Genomic DNA, 6,969 nt, shown 5'->3' with positions numbered 1-6,969 from the left:
CAAGAGAGAGAGAGAAAGTGAAAAATCAATCTCCAGGGGAATGGCCACACCACAATCCCTTCTCTTCTTTTTTCCTTCTCTCTTTTTTTTTTGTTTTTTTGTTTTGTTTTGTTTTTTCTGGAGAGGTTTTTGCTATAGGGCGTGTGCGCTCACCAGACAGACAGAGAGAGACAGAAAGCAAGAAATCACCCCCCAGGGGGGATGGCCATGACGCAATCCCTTCTCCTCCATTCTCCTCTAGGGATCTTGGGCATGCAGGCACATGCACCGGCGTGATTTTCAAGCTACCGGGTCCGGGACGTGAACCACAGTCAACTATGAGGGAGTCCAGTGACATAGCCATTATGCTAACTGCTGGTCCCCTATACAATCCCTTCTCTTCTCTTCTTTATGGAATTTGGGCATGCACACACATGTGCCTGGCTTGTTTTTCAAGCTGCTGGGTCCAGGACTTGAATCACAGTCAGCCATATGGGATCCAGCACCCCAACCACCGTACCACCTGCCTATGTCTATGCTGCCCACTTCCTGAGCATAAAGGCTGGAGGATTTACTTAAATCTGGTAGTGCGAGTGCTGGGGTTATTTGTGAGTTGCAATTTAAGTTCTCAAAATGCTTGGCTGCATTCTGTGGTCCATTCAAAAGGGTCTGTGTCTTTTCCTTTGAATTGTTCATAAAGAGCGTGGGCGGTAAGGTCGACACTGTGCACCCACAGTCTGCAGAACCTGGCTCTTCCCGGGAGCCCCTAAGCTGCCTTTTCTTTCCTGAGTCCTGCAGCTGACATACTGCTGCCCGCCTCTCTGGTGACAGGCCTTGGTTCCACTCTGCAGTGCAATGCCAAGTGACGTGCTCATGGTTGGGAAATTTGACCCTTTTTTTGGGGGTGGGGAGGTGGGAGAGAAATTGCTATAGGGCATGTTCACTCACTGGGAGAAGTGAGCGAGAAAGTGAGAAAGACCGGCTGACCACACTACAGTCCTTTCTCGTCCATTCTCCTCTCAGGACTTTGGGCGTGCACACACACTTGCTGTGCTTTTTGAGCTGCTGCGTCTGGTACACAGACTGCGCACTTAAGGCCGTGTGGGATCCAACCACCTTAAAAAAATGATTTATTATTTTTATTATTATTTTGAGAGGTTTTTGCTATAGAGCACATGTGCTTGCGAGAAAAACAGAGATACAGAAAGCGAGAAATCACCCTTCCCCCCCCCCGGGGGGTTGGGGGCTGCCCCCGCAATCCCTTCTCCTCCATTCTCTTCTCAGGATCTTAGGCATGCACACACACGCGCCCGGCATGAGTTTAAGCCACTGTGTCCGGGACTTGAACTGCGGTCGACTACATGGGAGTCCAGTGACATAGCCATTACGCGAACTGCTGGTCCCTATTATTATTATTTTTAAGAATTATTTTATTTAACTGTAATTACTTATTTATTTAAATTTGACCAGAAAGGGACAGAATGACAAAGTGAGAGGGCAAGTGAGAAAGTAAGCTGCCAGGTCTGGGACTCAAACCATGGTCAGCCATGTGGGAGTCCAGCACCTTTAACCACCCCACCCACACCAACTGCTGGCCCCTTAATATTATTATTTTTAATTTGATGAGTGAGAGAGAAAGAACTAAAACGAGCTGCCAGGCCCGGAACTTACACCATAGTTGGCCATGTGGGAGTCCAGTGCCTTACCCAGCACCTGCTGACCCCAGGGTCCAGCCATCCTAACTGTCGTGCCACCAGCTGGCCCAAAGATTTGCATTTTTTTGAGGCTAGGTTTGGGACTCTTATTAGTTTGCATTAAAAGCAAATTAGCAAAATAGGCCTCAATTTTACAGGCAGGAATGGAGAAAAGAATTTACTTTTTTGCCATAGTGCACATGCACTGGAGAGAGACAGACAGAGACAGTGAGAGGGAAAATGAGAAATCACCCCCCATAAGGGATGGCCACACCACAGTCCCTTCTCCATTCTCCTCCTGGGGTCTTAGGCACACAACACATATGCCTGGCGTGATCCTCAAGTCACTGCATCCAGGACTTGAGCTGCAGTGGGCTCTGTGGGAGTCCAGCATCGTAACAGCTACACCATCTGCTGGCCCTGAATACAGGTTTGTTTTTAAAGGTTCTGCCTCAGGGCACATGCACTTGCCAGAGAGACAGAGACAGAAAGTGAGAAATCATTATCCTCCAGGGGATGGCCACACTGCAATCTCTTCTCCTCCAATCTCCTGTCAGGATTTTGGGCACTCACACACATGCACCCGGTGTAAGTTTTTTTTTTTTTTTTTAAGAGTTTTTTTTCTCCTATAGTGCATGTGCACTCGCCAGAAAGACAGAGACAGAGAGACAGAAAGCTCCCCAGGGGGAATGGCCACACCGCAATCCCTTCTCCTCCATTTTCCTCTAAGGATCTTGGGCACACATGTGCCCGGTGTGAGTTTAACCCACTGGGTCCGGGACTCGAACTGTGGTTGACTACATGAGTGTCCAATAATTATTTTTTAATTTACAATAATTTTTTTTTAAAAAAAACAAAACCAGAAGCTTATGGTGATGTTATTTATTTACTTTTTAAAATAATTATTTTATTGGGGCTGGCAGGTGGCGTGGTGGTTAAGGGTGCTGGACTCCCACATGGCCGACCACAGTTCAAGTCTCAGACCTGGCGACTTGTTCTCTCTCTTTCTCTTTCTCTCTCTGGTCAAAATTAAAAAAAATAAAAAAGATAATAAATAAATCTTAAAAATTAAATGAGAAGCTTACAAGCGCTATTCTTCCCCAATGATCATCTGCCTTCTTAGACAAACTGAAGCTGTTTGAAGCAGGCCAGCTCTGCGGCCGAATGATTAAGGGAGTGGAGCCCACATGACCAATTGCAGTTTCAATCATGGCCTTGGAAGCTTGAGAAACAGACTGAGGACATGTGTGCCCCGAATCCTGAGAGGATGGAGAGGTGGAGAAAGATCGCAATATGGTCATGCCCCACTGGGTGGTGCTTTCTCCTCTTTCTCTCTGTGTCTCTCTTGCAAATGTGCAAGTCCCCTAGCAATGAAAAAAAAAACACACACACACACACACACACAACAACTATGAAGCAAGCCTCCCTTACTCACCTTTCTGTGCCACCTGGCCTCATCGGGGGGCTGGCATCTATTAGCCCTTCAACAAATATTAAATAACTGAATGGAGGGACCAGTAGATGGTGTAATGCTTACATTGCTAGACTCCCACATAGTCGACCGCGGTTCGAGTCCAGGACCTGTGGTTTAAAACTCACGCCGGGCACGTGTGCATGCGTGCGTGCCCAAAATACCAAGAGGAGAATGGAGAAGGGATTGTGATGTGGCCACCTCCTATCACTGGGGGTGGTGGTGGTTTCTCACTTTCTGAGTCTCTCTTTATTTCTCCAGTGAGCGCACATGCCCAATGACAAAAATCTCTCTTAAAAACAAAAACAAAACCATAAAACACCGAATGGAAAGAAACATTCTGTCAGTGCTACTTCTGAGTATTTGTGAGCCCAGCAGAGCTCTGGGAACCTACCGAACTCCCCTTTTCCCCTTTGTTTCTTCCCTTCCAAGTTCATACTGGGCCTTGGTCAATTACACCAAAGATACTAGATCACTTCCCACAACATATATCAAAATCGTTTTTTTTCTAGTTTTCCTGTAGGAGACATGTGCTTATGGGAGAGCGACAGAGAGAGAAACAGAGAGAGGTGAGAAATCACCTCCCAGGGAGACTGGTCCCTTCGCCTTCATTCTCCTCTTGGGATTTTGGACATGCATGCACACAATCCCACGGAGTTGGCCATGTGGGAATCTAGCACCATAATCTCCACCTACTGGCCCAATCAAAATCTTTCTAGTATGGAAGAATTAAATGGGTCTTGAAGTCTTTGTGACAGATTTATTGCTGCAGTAAAAGGTCTCGAATAATGAAAATTTTTAAAAAGTTGCCAGATGGTACATGAATTCCTTGGAGAGAGATGGGGTGGGGGCAGGAAAGGGGGACATGTGAGTGAGCACCCTACATGAGGCACGGTCATGCCTTCTCTTCCATTTCTTCCTTTCTTTTGGACTTTGGGCATGTGTGCACATATGCCCGGTGTGTTTCTCAAGTCACTGGGTTCAGGGTGCAAACCACACTATCAGCCATGTGAGATCCAGCTGTCTTAACCACCATGCCACCTGCTAACACAATACTTTTAATTTCAATAACTATCCTTTATTTCTAAAATTTCCATTCTATCTATCTATCTATCTATCTATCTATCTATCTATCTATCTATCTATTTTTAAAGGTTTTTGCTATTGGGTGCGTGAGCTCGCCAGAAAGATAGAGAGACAGAAAGCTAGAAATCACCCCCCAGGGGGGATGGCCACGCCACAATCCCTTCTCCTCCATTCTCCTCTCGGGATCTTGGGTACACACGCACACACACCCAGCGTGAATTTAAGCCACTGGGTCCAGGACATGAACCACGATCGACTACATGGGAGTTCAGCGACATAGCCATTATGCTAACTGCTGGTCCATTCCATTCTTTTAAAAAAATAATTATTAATTTAATTAACTTATTTTTACTTTGACCAGAGGGAGAGAAAGACAGAGGGAAAGTCAGAAAGCAAGTCTCTAGGTTTGAGATTCAAACCTTGGTTGGCCATGTGGGAGTCAAGTGTCTTAACTACTGTGCCATCTTTTGGTCCCTAAATTTCTATTCTTAAAAGTAATGCCTAGGGAACCAGCAGTTAGCGTAATGGCTATGTCACTGGATTCCCATGTAGTCGACCGTGGTTCGTGTTCCGGACCTGGTGGCTTGGAAGTCACGCTGGGCGCGTGTGCGTGCATGCCCAAGATCCCAAGATCCCAAGAGGAGAATGGAGAAGGGATTGCGGTGTGGCCATCCCCCCTGGGGGGGTGATTTCTCGCTGTCTCTCTGTCTCTCTCTGCTTGTCTGGCGAGCGCACGCGCCCTATAGTGAAAATCTCTCAAAAAAAAAAAAAGTAATGCCTAGACGTGTATGTTTCTGGAATCTTGTGATTTGATTCTATTTTTTTTTTTTACAATCTGAGAGACATAAAATCACATATAATTGTTTTACTTCTCATTTCCCGACTGTTGATGTTATCTATCCATATTCTGTTAGATAAGAATCTAATTTGGGGACCAGCAGTTGATGTAATGGCTATGTTGCTGGTCTCCCATGTAGTCAACCATGGTTTGAGTCCCAGACCTGGTGGCTTAAACTCATACCAGGTGCATGTGCGTGCGTGCTCAAGATCCCGAGAGGAGAATAGATTGTGGCGTGGCCATCCCTCATGGGAGGTGATTTCTCACTTTCTGTTTTTCTGGAGAGTGCATGTGCCCTTATAGCAAAAACTTCTCCAAAAAAAAAAAAAAAAGAAAAGAAAAGAATCTAATTTTAAAAAATGTTTGCTGTAGGGTATGTGTGCTCACAGGAAACAGTGGCTGAGTGGGAAGGAGAGAAAAAGAGAGTGAGAGAAAGTGAGAAAGCAACCCCCCAGGGAAGATGGCCACACTATAATTCTTTTCTCCACTCCCCTCTTGGGATGTTGGGTACACACAAACAACATGTTTTTCAGGCCACCAGGTCTTGGGCTTGAACTGATCAGTAGGTCATGTGGGATCCAGCTCTTTAACCTCCATGCCAACTGGCCCCCAAAATGTATTATTAACCTTAACCCTACCTACTACTCCCTAAATACAGCACCTGTGTACACCTTGCCCCTTTCTGCACCTTGTATTTTTCATTTGGTCTATTTCAAGACTTTTTCAAATTAGTATATAGAGACACCTCATTCCTTTTCACAGCTTTTCACTCAAAGTGCCATAATTATTTTGAACATTTTTTATTGACATTTGAGTTGTTTCAATTTTTTTGTTATTGTCAAAAATAAATGAATAGCCTTGTGTATGTCATTTTTATACCCATGTAATTGTATCTGTAGGATAAATTCCCAGAAGTGTGACATTTGTGTCAGACACAAAATAGACACTGCCTTCCCTAGGGGTTGGACTAACTTTCAGCCCTACTGGAAATATTTGTAGACTCCGTGTTTCTTTGGTCTTACCAATACAGTTCGTAGGTTCAACTGTAAGGTTTTGGTTACATTATTCTCCAGTTCCAAAAAAGCAAACAAAGTAAAATCGAGCTCTAGATTGTCGTTTCTATATCTAATTAGCAGTTGGTGCAGAAAAAGTAATTTTCATATACTCCTCTTGTATCCAGCACCTTACTGAATTATCTTAATAACTGGAGCATCACTATTAGTTCTGCTCCCTTTCCCCACGGGAAACATTGAGTGAACAAGATGGCGAGATTCCTGTTCTCCTGCAGTCAAAAACGCTGATGGACGAAATGGAAAACGAATACACACAGAAGGAAAATATCTTACATAAGTGAATTAAAGATAATTAAAATAGTGTCACGTAGCAAATGCCGTCATGAGGTAAGAAAGTCAGGGAAGATACGTTTGAACGCTTTCCAACTAGCTCCTCCCGGCTTTAATCCGGCCCCGCTCCGCCCCGCCCCGTGACCGTTTGCGGCTGCGCAAGATTCGCCCAATCGAATGCATCTCACTGCCCAACGGGGCAGGGATTGGTTCCAAGTTACTGAGGCTGTCAGGAAGAGGCGGGGCTTATAGGAGCTCGTTTGTGAGTTTCCGCCGGGCGGCCCCTGGCGGACGGAAGTGCTTGCTGTTGTTGCCGGAAGTGGGGAGAGAGGGGGGCTGTGATGGCGGCTGCCACCGAGGCAGAGAAGGGGAGTGTCACCGGCCCTACCTAGGCGATTTTATTGTGGGAATTCGAGGAGAGGCAGGGACCAGAGTTGGAGGCGCATCCCGGGTGCTGGCAGGGGGCGCGGACATTGGGAGGGCCCTGGCTCGGCCCTTCGGGACGGACGGCTATCGGCCTGGGCTGGCCGGGGAGAAGGGGAGCCGGCCCCACGCCGC

This window comes from Tupaia chinensis, unplaced genomic scaffold, assembly GCF_000334495.1.
Source record: "Tupaia chinensis unplaced genomic scaffold, TupChi_1.0 Scaffold000628_1, whole genome shotgun sequence".
Classification (NCBI taxonomy): domain Eukaryota; kingdom Metazoa; phylum Chordata; class Mammalia; order Scandentia; family Tupaiidae; genus Tupaia; species Tupaia belangeri.
Note: the sequence above shows the minus strand (reverse complement) of the source record.